Raw genomic sequence first — 13338 nt, 5'->3', positions numbered from 1 at the left:
TGATGGTTCTCTTCCCCTCTCCCTTCCTCTCTCTCTCAAATCAAGAATAATAACATATTAAACAAACAAAAAAACCCACACATTTTAAAGACCTAGCTGTGGAGGGCCTGGAGTACATGCCAAGGGATTTGCAAACGTATCCCTGGAAACCCGGACACTCCTTCCACCTACCTCTCCCCTTTCCCACAAATCCTATGAAAACGTTGCTCTTCCTGGATCCCACAGCCTGGGGGCAGGCTGTCTCCGTGGAGGCCCCACGGCCCTGGGCTGGGCCTTTTGGAGACAGGTCTGCTGTGGGATTTCAGTGGGATTTTTGGCGTGAGTCTGAGCTCCACGAATAGGCTGCAGGTTTCTTAGGGGAAATTCTGTGCCCCACAAGGTCTGGCTCTGAATGCAGGGGAGGCCTCCATCATTTCCGTTTCCCCACTTCCTTTTCACATTTTGAGACGTTCCCAAGAGGCGGTATGAAGCCGTGGTGGAGTCAGAGGGTGTGGGTGGCCGGCCTGGCTCAGCCGTGTACTAACAATGTGGCTGTGAGCAAGCGACGTTTCCCAGGCGGGTTCCTCCTGTGTCGAGTGGGATTTCACAGTATTTAGATCATCGGCTTGTTTTGAGGGTTCGAATAACACAGATAGGGCACTTGGAACAGGAGCTAAACAAATAGCCGTGAGCAATTTTATGTTTGGTCCATTTGCCTACAGGCTCTACAGGCTGTCTCCACCTCTCTGCTCCTTGTCTTTATCCCTTTCAGTCCCCGCCCCGCAGTGGGGTTTCCCTCTGTGGGCTGAGGACTGCCCTCCCTCCCTTCCTTTTTCATGGTCTCCCCTCTCCAGGTCTCCGTGCTCAGCAATGACCACGTTCTCCTCCTCTGCCAGGTCCTCAGATCCTCGCCCACACGCTGGCTTTCAGTGGCCTTCACATTGTTTTTAAAAAAAATTTTTGGTGTTTTTTTCTTTTTCTTTTATTTATTATCTATTTATTTTAATATATTTTATTGATTTTTTTTTTTTTTACAGAGAGAAAGGGAGAGGGAGAGGGATAGAGAGTTAGAAATATCGATGAAGAGAAACATCGATCGGTCGCCTCCTGCACACCTCCTTCTGGGGATGTGCCCGCAACCAAGGTACATGCCCTTGACCGGAACCGAACCTGGGACCCTTCAGTCCGAAGGCCGACGCTCTATCCACTGAGCCACACCGGTTAGGGCCACATCGTTTATCTTATTTTCTTTCTGCTCTAAAGAGTCCAGAAGAGCTGGACTTTCCTAATTAGTTTCAGTTTTCTTCTTTTCTTCTTCTTTTTCTTTTTCTTTTTTTTTTTTTTTCAAGGGAAAGGCCCTCTGGTGGTTCATGTTTGGCTTCTGCTAGCCTGAATTCCTCTCTCCCTCTGTTATTTGTGACCTGATTCTAGCTCATATTTTGTGTGTGTTTTCCTTTATTTACAACACAGTCTCCATGTCCGAGTGCTGCTGTGACCAGCATTGTTACCGGCTGATCTCGGAGGTCAACAAGTGATTGCAGAACAGTTCCATGCACTCCCGTGACACACGCCGGCTCCCCGTCCTCACACGCTGAGTCACCCCCGTGTCCGTGTGAGCCCTGCCATGCTTGAGCCACCCACTTGGTGTTCTGCAGGGAGCTCATGTCCGGAGCTCCGGATTTAGCTCAGGCCGTGAAGGGGGCCAGCCCCTCACCTCCTTGCGTGGTCAGGCACCTCGAAGTGCTGAGTCAGTGCGTCCGTGGCTGCTCTCAGCAGGCCAGGGACTGCAATCAAGGCGGGGGGGATGTCAGCTTCCTGCCCGGCTTCCCGCGTTCGATTCCCCTTGGTGTACTTCAGCGGCTTGGTGTACTTCAGCGGCTTGTTGTACTTGTGCAACTGCGGGGGGCGGGGGGGGGGGGGGCGGCAGGGGAAGGTGGGAGGAGGGGGGTAAGGACTGGGGAGGGAGTGGATGAACGATAATATTGTCAAGGGCGTTGCTACTGCTCACCACGAACAGCACAGACCCCTGCGATCCATCACGTTAGCCAGCCCTGTGTGTATGGCTCAGGTGGGTCAGAGAGGCGTTTTGCTTCCTGCCTTTAATATCGCTAAACTTTTTAAAATACGTTTTTTATTGATTTTAGAGAGAGAGAAAGGGAGAGAGCTAGAGAGATAGACACGTTGGCCAGCTGCCTCCGGCGTGTCCCCATGTGCCCTCGCTGGGAATTGAACCATGACCTCCTGATTCACGGGTTGATGCTCAACCACTGAGCAACACCGGCTGGGCAGGATTGACCAGTTTCCTAAATGAAAAAGGGAAAAAAGAACGTGGCTTAATCTACCGTAGAAAAATGTCACTAAGTGACTCGCCAGCAACTTATTGTTCACGGTTGTACCAATCTCTCCTGAACGTTTGTGAGAACTTTAGACATCTTACAAGGAAACTAAGATGAAAAATAATTTTATTAATACATTTATGTTATTCAAAAGTCTAACTTATTTAAAAATTATACAAAGAAATATTGCTCCCACCCCATCCTCTCTACCTCACTCGATTGCCCATATTTCTTTATTACCCTTTTCTTTTTCTATGCAAGTCATGCAAATACAAATTTATATATATGCATATATATATGCATATATATATATATATATATATATATTTTTTTTTTTTTAATTGATTTCAGAGTGGAAGGGAGAAGGAGAAAGAGAAACATCAACGATGAGAGAGAATCATGGACCCACTGACTCCTGCACGCCCCCTACTGGGGATTGAGCCCACAACCCGGGCATGTGCCCTGATCAGGAATTGAACCATGACCTCCTGGTTCATAGGTCAGCACTCAACCCCTGAGCCACGCTGGCCGGGCCCCAAATTTGTATAAATATATATTTGGTATAGCAAAGGTTGAGATTTATTGAAGAACAAGTGCAGACTCCCACGTGGAGAGAGGGAAGAGTCCCACAGAACTGACTCCCAAGTAGGGAGGGGGAAAAGGGTCCCCCAAATTTATATTCTTATCTCCACTTTTTGTTAATAGAAAAAGTAGGATACCCTATGTTAGTGATGGGCAACCTTTTGAGCTTGGTGTGTCAAACTTTGCCAAAAAACTGAGCATAACTCGGGTAGTGTGTCACTTTGAGGAAAAAACATTATTTCGCAAATGTTTCATCCTCGGCATGCGGCCGCCTTAGCGGCCGCGTGTCATCAGAAATGGCTATGCGTGTCAGTGCTGACACGCGTGTCATAGGTTCGCCATCACTGCTTTGTACTCCTCTGTGCTGGCGTTGGTCATCTAATAAATCCTGAAAGTTCACATCAGTACATAGATTTTCCTCATTCTTTTCTCTCTCACTCTCTCTCTCTCGGTAAAAGTTTTATTGAAATATAGCAACATACATCATAATTCATTGAATCAGTTCTCTCTTGATGGGCAGTTGGCTTGTTATCTGCTCAGTAAGATATGCATCTATGCCAGAAATGAAAATGCCTTAGAAATTATTCTTCACTTCCAACCATGAGGAAATAGGACCTAATTCTTCAGGGCATTCTACAAGGCTGAGTCAAGTTCTGAATTTATTTTTGATAGTTTAATTTTGAAGAATATTGCTTTAATCAAGGGAAAAATTTACGTTTTCTGTAGCACAGAGGGCATTCATTTTACGTTCCCTAACATTAAACAGCTCCCCGGGGACTATAGAAAGCCAGCAGCCAGCCCAGCCGGCGTGGCTCAGTGTTTTGAGTATCGACCTATGAACCAGGAGGTCAAGGTTCAATTCCCGGTCAGGGCACACACCGGGGTTGAGGGTTTGATCCCCCGTGTGGGGCATGTAGGAGGCAGCCGATCAAGGATTCTCTCTCATCATGGATGTTTCTCCCTCTCTCCCTCTCCCTTCCTCTCTGAAATCAATCAAGAAAAAGAAAAGAAGAAAGCCAGCAGCCATCAGCATCAGCACCTACCACTTGAGCATGAAGTCGTGAGCTCTCCCTGTGACTCAGGGGACAATACCTCCAAATGGCACCAGGGACAGTAGCTTTGAATTACGGTTTCTAGGTCAATGTAATGGAGACGTTACTCTCGGGCGGTTTGGCTGTGCACTTGGCTAGCAGATCTTCCCCACGACAGAAACAAGCTACTCGGGCCGCCGGAAAAACACTCAGAAGACTTTCGCAGGACCGCTGGCCTGGGCCGCAAAGCCCTCTTCTCCTCTAGAGCAAACGGCGTGAAATGCTCGCTGGGGAGTCGGATCTCCGTGAGAGAGGAAGTTCACTAAAATGACTGGCGTTCGAGGCAGCCTCCTGGGGCAGGCGTCCCCTTCTGAATGTTTCTTTCAGCAAACCAAACGCAAGCCGCTGGCTGGCCGGCGTGGCTCTGTGGTTGAGCATCGATCCAGGAACCAGGAGGTCATGGTGCGATTCCTGGTCAGGGCACATGCCGGGTTGCGGGCTCCATCCCCAGTGTGGGGCGTGCAGGAGCTGATCCATGATTCCATCTCCCTCTCCCTCTCCCTTCCTCTCTAAAAATCAATAAAAACATTTACAAAAACACACCAAAAAGCCCACGAGCCACAGAAGTATTTGTCCCCTGACAGATGAGTGGACTGGCAGACCAAGGAGCATCATGAATGCATGGCCCTCCTCATGGGACAGCCCCCGTTTCCGTGGTGACCCGAGGGCCAGCGCCACAGCTCTCAACTCCTGCAGGCATTTCCTGAGTTCTTTTATCTCCTTTCTTTATTTTTAAAAATTTTAATCGCTCTATTTTTATTGACTTCAGAGAGGAAGGGAGAGGGAGAGAGAGAGAAACATCAGTGATGAGAGAGAATCATGGATCGGCTGCCTCCTGTATCCTCCCCCCCGCCCCCCGGCCCCACCCCGGGGATGGAGCCCTCAACCCGGGCCTGTGCCCTGACTAGGAGTTGAACCCTGACCTCCTGGGTCATAGGTCGACGCTCACCACTGATTTGGTTTTTGGTGCGAGCCCTCTTCCTGGCTCATGGACGGTCGTCTCCTTGCTGTGCCCTCACATGGGCCAAAGGGCCGGGGAGCTGTCCTGGCGTCCGTTAGGGGGCACCCATCCCGCCCACGAGGCTGCCCTGAGGGCCTTTGCTCACAGATTATTAGGGATTTCGAAGTGCTGGCCTCTCCTCACCTCGCTCAGCCCTTCAGCACAGGCGCCCGGCTGCTCACAGGCTGCAGGCCCAGGAAGCTCATCCTGCCCTTGGGCGTGACCCTGCAGGAAACCGTGAAATGGAGTAAAACACGCATCCCACATCCCGCAACGAGGGAGGCGCTGCCCGCACAGGCTGCCCCCGGAGAGTCCAAGCTCCTGCCCCGGCCAGAAGGCGACTCCCGCGCTGCTTCATGCAGATCCTGGCCACTGGCTGTGCCCCTGTGCCCCTGGCCAGCTGTGAGCAGCTGCGGGGATGAGCTGGACACCAGCAGCACCCGCTGTAGGGCCGAGGGTGAGGGGTGTGTCCCAGGAGACGCAGGGGACGGGTAGGCTTCTGGCTGGTGCATCGGAGGGTCAGAGGGTTCCCCCTTGGGACAGGGCGCCCTCAGAGGGACGCGGGGGGATCTGGTTGGATGTGTTGAGCGTGACTCATCCCCGGGAACAGCCAGAGCAGTGGGAGTTCTGGCTCCGAGGCTCGGAGTTGTCCGGCTCCGGGTGTGGATGGGAGGGCCCCGGGGGAGCGGAGGCTCCGGGATGCCGGAAGCCCCGTCCAGGGCAGGGCCAGGCCATGGGCCAGCACCGGCCACTCAGTTCACCAACGCAGATGGCTGCTCCCTCCCCTGCTCCTCAGGCCCAGCCTCGGGACCAGGGGAGACAGGTGCCCCCCACTCCCCATCCCCCCGCCCAAGGCTCCCCTTCTCTCTGGGGGAAGGCGGGAGCCGTCTCCCCTCCTGGGCTCAGTGACCAGCGCCCTGCCCTGGCCGTGATGGGAAGGAAACAGACAGCAGATGGTCTGAAACCCCAACGTCAGGCTGACCCCTGACACCCTCCCGCACACTCCCCCAGCCCACTCCCCAGCCCCGTCCGAAGCAGGGAAAGAGGGAGGACAGTCTAAAATCACCGAAGCCCAGCCCTGGTCGGTGTGGTTCAGTGGATAGAGCGTCAGCCTGCTGACTGAAGGGTCCCAGGTTCGATTCCGGTCAAGGGCACGTACCTTGGTTGCGGGCACATCCCCAGTGGGGGGTGTGCAGGAGGCAGCCAATCAATGATTCTCTTTCATCGATGTTTCTAACTATCCCTCTCCCTTCCTCTCTGTAAAAAATCAATAAAATATATTTTTTAAAAATAAAAATAAACAGCCGAAACCGGTTTGGCTCAGTGGATAGAGCGTCGGCCTGCGGACTCAAGGGTCCCAGGTTCGATTCCGGTCAAGGGCATGTACCTTGGTTGCGGGCACATCCCCAGTGGGGGGTGTGCAAGAGGCAACTGATCGATGTTTCTCTCTCATCGATGTTTCTAACTCTCTATCCCTCTCTCTTCCTCTCTGTAGAAAATCAATAAAATATATTTAAAAATAAATAAATAAATAAATAAAATCACCTACGCTCTGGCCGGTTTGGCTCAGTGGATAGAGTGTCGGCCTGTGGACCAAAGGGCCCGGGTTCGATTCCAGTCAAGGGCACAGACCTCGGTTGCAGGATCCTCCCTGGCCTGGGGCCCTGGTCGGGCACATGCAAGAGGCGACCCATCATTGTGTTTCTCTCACATCGATGTTTCTCTCTGTCTTTCCCTCTTTCTAAAAATCAATGGAAAAATATCCTCGGTTGAGGATTAAAAAATGCAATAAAATAAAAGCACCTGAGATCGTTTTTCAGCCTTGCCTCCAGTTTGTCTTTCCGGGTTTTCTCTGTGCAAATGCACCCCTGGGTTCCCGGGGGCTATGGGAGTGTGCGTTTCCCAGCTGGAGGCAGCGAGGGGCGGGAGCGCTAGACTCTGTTCCAGGAGCTTACCCGCTGGCGGTGGGCACCCGCCGACGCGGCCGTTCGTGCCCATTTCGGCGTCCACTCAGAGCGAGTCCCTGGGCTGCATTGGCGTGGAGACACCGCGGGGAGACGTGTCCTTCCTGCTGTCACTGCCCAGCCACGCTTCCAGCACAGACGCGGGGCAAGGGATCGGACCTGCCAGGCCCCAGCCCTGGCTCCTCAGCCACCAACTGCCTCCTACTGTGCTCGTTGGTTAACACCGAGGGCCAGGGAGCACGTGGCACCCACCGTGCTGGCTGCCGAGGGAGGACCCCCCTCCCCCCGAAGGGCTCTGGGGACGGTGGAGGCCGCCCAGGCTCAGGCCCAGGCAGGTCGACGTTGCCCGGCTGTGGCCTGGCTCCAGGCCTTGCTGGGTAGGATCTCCCTGCTTGTCTGTGGGCACCAGGAGGGCCACTCGGAGCCTCTCGGGGTGGGGTCGGCGTGGGGGAGGGGGAGAGCAGCCGGCGGCAGAGAGGGAGGGACGCAGCTGGAAGTGCTCTCGTCATCGTGGGAAATTACACGTCTGGCCCTTCACTCCATGGTCACATGTGCCACCCAGCTGTTGGGCACGGTGAAGTCACAGATAGAGAGATTCTATTTTTAAAAACATTTAAACAATGTACTGCAGGGAGAGGGCAATGGCGGGGAGGATGGGGACATACGTCACACTTTCGACAATAAAGATTTATTTTAAAAAATGTATGGCTTCGCCCGGCCCGTGTGGCTCAGGGGTTGAGCGACGACCTATGAACCAGGAGGTCACGGTGTGATGCCCGGGTTGTGGGCTCGCTTCCCCGTGGGGGGCGTGCAGGAGGCAGCCGATCAATGATTCTCTCTCACCATGGATGTATCTCTCTCCCTCTCCCTCTCCCTCTCCCTTCCTCTCTGAAATCAACAAAAGCATATTTTACAAAATGTATTGCTTTGAGCCCGGCCGGTTGCTCAGTGGTTGAGCATCATCTACCCATGAACCAGGAGGTCATGCTTTTCTTAATTTATTTTTATATTTTTAAATATATTTTTATTGATTTCAGAGAGAAAGGGAGAAGGAGAGAGATAGAAACATCAATGATGAGAACCGTTGACCATCTGCCTTCTGCACGCCCCCCACGGGGGATCACTGAGCCCACAATCCGAGCGTGTGCCCTTGCCCAGAATCGAACCTGGGACCTTTCAGTCCACAGTCTGATGCTGGCAGGGGGTGTGCAGGAGGCAGCCAATCGGTGATTCTCTCATCATTGATGTTTCTGTTTCTCTCTCCCTCTCCCTTCCTCCCTGAAATCAATAAAAAAAAAAAAAAAAAGAAGAGTCACAGCCTCCTGAGCAGCCCATTCCTGGGCCGGGCTGGGCGGGAAGGGGTTTGAGTGGAAATCAACGCAACTGGTCCCCAACTCTGGCCGCCAGGGGGCGCGCGGGCCTGTGGGATGGTTTTTCTCCTTCCTGGGGAGGAGGCCGAGGGAGATTCAGGAGGGCGGAGAGAGGTCCCCTTCCTCTTTGCTCTGAAACCGAGTCAAAGAGGAGAGACACCCGGGCACCCCTCCTCCCGGAGGGTGGGGTTCTGCCTGGAGGTCAGGGGAGCAGGCACTGCCCTCTCCCCTTGTTAAACTCTCCGGAGACCCTGGGGCTTTGATGTTCTCATTTTCAGGTGAGAGGGTTTATTCATTATCCCACAGGTAACCCGAGCCCCCAGTCCCTCCCTGCCCGGAGGGGACGTCCTAGTGGGGTCACAGCGGCCCACCACCCGGTCCCCTGGGGTGGCGCCGGGACGCGAGCACTGCTGACCCCCTCCTCCCTGTGCCTTTGACGACAGTCTCAGGGGCCGTGGGTGGGACTGGCAGGCAAACTCTTCCCCTGCCCTATTTTAAAAACAAACATGTATATTTTTATTGATGTCAGAGAGGAAGGGAGAGGGAGAGAGAGAGAAACATTGAGGATGAGAGAGAATCATTGATTGGCTGCCTCCTGCACGCCCCACACTGGGGATGGAGCCTGCCACCTGGGACTCAAACTGTGCCCTCCTGGTTCATAGGTCAATGCTCAACCCCTGAGCCACGCCAGCCGGGTCCCAGCCCTATTTCAGTCCGGACTCGATGCCTTTCAGGATGGTGGGGTGTGGGGGACCGGGAGCACCCAGGCGCCTTCCCTGTCCCTCACGGGCCCCTGGGAAACTGATCATCGCCCGCAGCCAGAGGGAGACAGTCATTAGCGGCTCTGCTTTGCCTAATTGAGTCTCTGGCATCAGCAGAGGAAGTCTGCTTGACATCGCTCGCTGCGACGGCCGTTAGAGAAAACGCGAGGCAAACGCGGGCTGGCGGCCAGCGGCGTCCCGGGAGGACTCCCAGCAGCAGCAATGCCGGGACCAGACCACGGTTCCCCTCACGTTCCCGGTTCCCAGGGGTAGATGCGCCCCCCACCTCCACGCGTGCTCTCCTACCCGCGGCAGCCCGTGAAGGACAGTGAGGGCACTTATTGAGGTAACATTGTTGCTGTGTCTCTGCGCGCCTCTCCATAGACCCCGTGTCTGCAGGCAGATACGACGTGTCTCCGTCTGCGAACAGAAATCCACGTGTGTTGGCGGCAGACAAAATAAACCTGCAAAATGACGCAATGTGTGTGAATCTAGGTGAGATGTTTACAGATGCTCCTTCTATTCCTTCAACTTACTGCAGTTGTGAAGCTTTTCAAAACAAGTTAAGAGGAAAAGGAAAAACGAGTCTGTCTGGTGGGCCGAGCGCCCGGGGCCACGTTGCCTTGTCGCTCGGGGCTGTCCGCGGAGCATCTCAGACCCGTGGTTGGTTTCCCTCCCAGGAAAGCGTGGGGACCAGCGGGCAGGCCGGACGGCAGCAGGGCCTTCGTCACCTCCCCTGGGAAGTGACGGGACATTTTGGCCGTATTTCCACTCATTAGACACAGGTCACTAGGTCCAGGGGGCAGGGCCGGACCCAGGATGGTGACGAGGAGGCGGCAGGGGTAGGGGACCATTGCAGCAGCCTCATGCCACAGCTTTAGTCTTTCTTTTATATTGAAAATTAACCAACGAGGCCCAGCCAGCGTGGCTCAGTGCTTGAGTGCCGACCTATGAACCAGGAGGTAAGGGTTCAATTCCCAGTCAGGGCACATGCTGGGGTGTGGGCTCGATCCCCAGTGTGGGGCGTGCAGGAGGCAGCGATCCATGCTTCTTGCTCATCACTGGTTTCTCTCTCTCTCCCTTCTTCTCTGAAATCAAGAAAAATATATTTTTTAAAAAATTAACGCCTGAGGTGGTGAGGTTGCCAGTGGCTGTGAGGAGGCAGAGGCTTGTCCTGAGGACAGGCCGGCCCCGGCCCCAAGCGCATGGTCTGTTACTTGTGCGCGGCTTCTGAGCGGAATGGTCTTGGGAGACCTTACCCCGAACAGGGAGAAACCACTCGGGTACAGCAACAACTCCCTCCCCCACGATTCACACGATTATGTTTTGGTTCAGAATTTGAGACTCTTCTGAGCTACGCCACCTAGTTCACCAGAGCCAGTGGCTAATGGAAGGAAGGAGCGGATCCTTCCTGCAGCCATAGCTCCTCGGACGTTTCGGGAAGGACAGTGCGGGCTCAGTGGCCCGGGGCGCCAGGCCTGTCTGACACGGCGGACGGCGAGAACTCGCTGGGAGAGAGCTCTGTCTTCATCCGAAGTCACGCCAGGTCCAACCGCTCTGCAACCTTTTCAGACAGACGCGTGCTCACTGCCTTTTCCTTCTTCCTTTGCTCCGTGACCCGTGTCTATATGAGTCTAAGTCTCGGGGGTGGGGCTCTTGCCTTCCTTTGCTTCCTCCTCAGTGGACACTTTAAATGAACATATATGCACTAGTATATATACATTTTATTGAGTTCAGAGAGGAAGGGAGAGGGAGAGAAACACCAATGATGAGAATCATTGATCGGCTGCCTCCGGCACGCCCCACACTGGGGATCGAGCCTGTGACCCAGATATGTGTCCTTGACTGGAACTGAACCTGGGACCCTTCAATCTGCAGGCCGATGCTCTATCCACTGAGCCAAACCGGCCAGGGCTTATGCAGGAGGCAACCAATCGAGGTGTTTCTCTCACATCAGTATTTCTGTCTTTCCCTCTTTCTAAAAAAAAAAAAAATAATAATGGAAACATATCTTCGGGTGATTAAAAAAAAAAATCACAATCATCCCAGGTTTGATTCCGGTCAAGGGCATGTACCTTGGTTGTGGGCACATCCCCAGTAGGGGGTGTGCAGGAGGCAGCTGATCGATGTTTCTCTCTCATCGATGTTTCTAACTCTCTATCCCTCTCCCTTCCTGTCTATAAAAAATCAATAAAATATATATTTTTAAAAATCACAAAAGCAAAACACTGAAGCTTTCTGTCAAGCCTACACATTGTTAACAAATATTGTTTATTGAGAATTCACAGTAATTGTCTTGCCAAGAAATGATGGCAACAAAGTTGTGGAATGACATAGTTAACATAGTTAGAGACAAAAGAGTAAAACGTAATGCTTTGAAGGAAAAAACGGTTACAAGATCATCGCATTTACAGCCAGGATCACGGCCCAGCTTCCTGGACCACGGGATGCTGTGCCCAACCGCCCGGCTCAGAGCTGAGGGCCGGGACGGCAGAGCGCACGGCGGGAGCCCGGGACGCGCTCCGAGGCCCGGCGCTCGCTTCTCCTCCCCGCCTTCGGTTTTCTCATGAATGAAGTTGGACCACATCACCTTTCTGAGTCTTAAAAAAAAACCCCGAGAACTCCAGGTTCCTCTGACCAGTCTCCTGCGTCGGACCCACGGCGTATAGTTTAATACCTGAAATACGGGAACACAGAGCCGGCAGACACCATCTGGCGAGAGCGCGTCCTTCCTGCGACGGGACTCACTCCCCCGGGGCTGGTCCTCTCCGGCTGCTCCGACTCACCCCGAGACGGGCGGTCCCTGCTCAGCAGACACGGAGGCCCCCTCACTGCCCTTCACTGCCGTAACCGTGTGACACAGGACAGACCCGCCACAGAGCTGGAGACACGCCCACGGAGCCTTTCGGGACGGGAAACGGGGGGGGGGGGGGCTCTGCTTTCCGTTGACCCGTTAGGTTGGCGTTCCCACAAGAGGCCCCTCCCGCTGCGCCCACACTGGGTGCCGGGATGGCCGTCGCCTGCGACGTGGGGTCCACACGTCCCACAGGAAGACGTGAGGGCACCGCCGTGTGGCTGTTCCCGCACTGAAGGGTTCCCCCCACCCCGCCCCGCATCTTCTCTGGGTACCGTGTTCTCTGCGAAGGGCCGGTAACCCCCAGGGGGCTGCATTCCGTCTCCCACACTAACGTGTATGGCTTTGACTTGAGTGAAGAATCTGTAACGTTTCTCACTGACCTCAGCGATTCGCCTTGGCTGTAAGAATCCTTAACTGGTTACATCTGTCCCCTCCCTCCCCGCGGACTGCCAGGTGGCTGAGGAGTGAGTGACGTCGGATCCCGTCTCTACATGGAGGCACGGAACAGAGTGCGGGGCTCGGAGGGAAGAGCCTCCTATGCGTATATGCATGGCCCATGGCCAGATGGCGGGGCGGGGAGGGCCGGGGCCGCTGGAGGGGGTCAATGGGGGAGAAAGGGGACATATGTAATACTTTCAACAATAAGGAATTATAAAAAACATCTGTCTCGCCCAGCTGGCTTGGCTCAGTCATTGAGCACTGAACCTATGAACCAAGAGGTCACTGGTTTGATTCCCGGTCAGGGCCCATGCCTGGGTTGTGGGCATGATCCCTGTGGGGGGCGTGCAAGAGGCAGCCAATCAATGATTCTCTCCTCATTGGTTTCTCTCTCCCTCTCCCTTCCTTTCTGAAATCAATAAAAATATATTTTAAAAAAAAACCTGTCTGTAGTTCAACGAACAAGGGGGTGGGGGGGGGGAGGTGTCTCAAACTGGCTTAGTGGTCAGCCACCTGGCCCTCCAGTTCTGTCCCTGAAGACAGACTGACCACAAGCCGGAGCCGTCATGCGCGACGATGCTTTTTGAAATTGAGGAAATGCCACCCTGGATAGGCACCCCCTTTCTTTAGACGGGAAGAACGTCATCCTTTCAACATAAAGGTAAATTAAAAAAGAAGAAGAGAGAAAACCAGACTCTGCAGGTGTTGGGTTTTTCACTGTGAAACACAAGCATGGTTTCAGGGGCCCCAGCAGACAGCCAATCAGAAGCCAGCCTGCTGTCCGGGCTGCGCTGTGCTGTTTAATGGTCGCTGTGCTCTTTGCAGATTGTACCTTACAGGCCCCTCCTGCCCTTCGGGAAGGACACGTTTCACAAGTAAGAGGGACAGCGGCCAGTGTGGTCCAGCACCCGTGCTGCTTCCTCTGCCGCTTAGACGTCAACGACGCCAACGCTGCCTCCT

The sequence above is a fragment of the Cnephaeus nilssonii genome, assembly GCF_951640355.1.
Source record: "Cnephaeus nilssonii genome assembly, chromosome: 20".
Taxonomy (NCBI): Eukaryota; Metazoa; Chordata; class Mammalia; order Chiroptera; family Vespertilionidae; genus Cnephaeus; species Cnephaeus nilssonii.
This window is presented reverse-complemented; position numbering follows the sequence as displayed.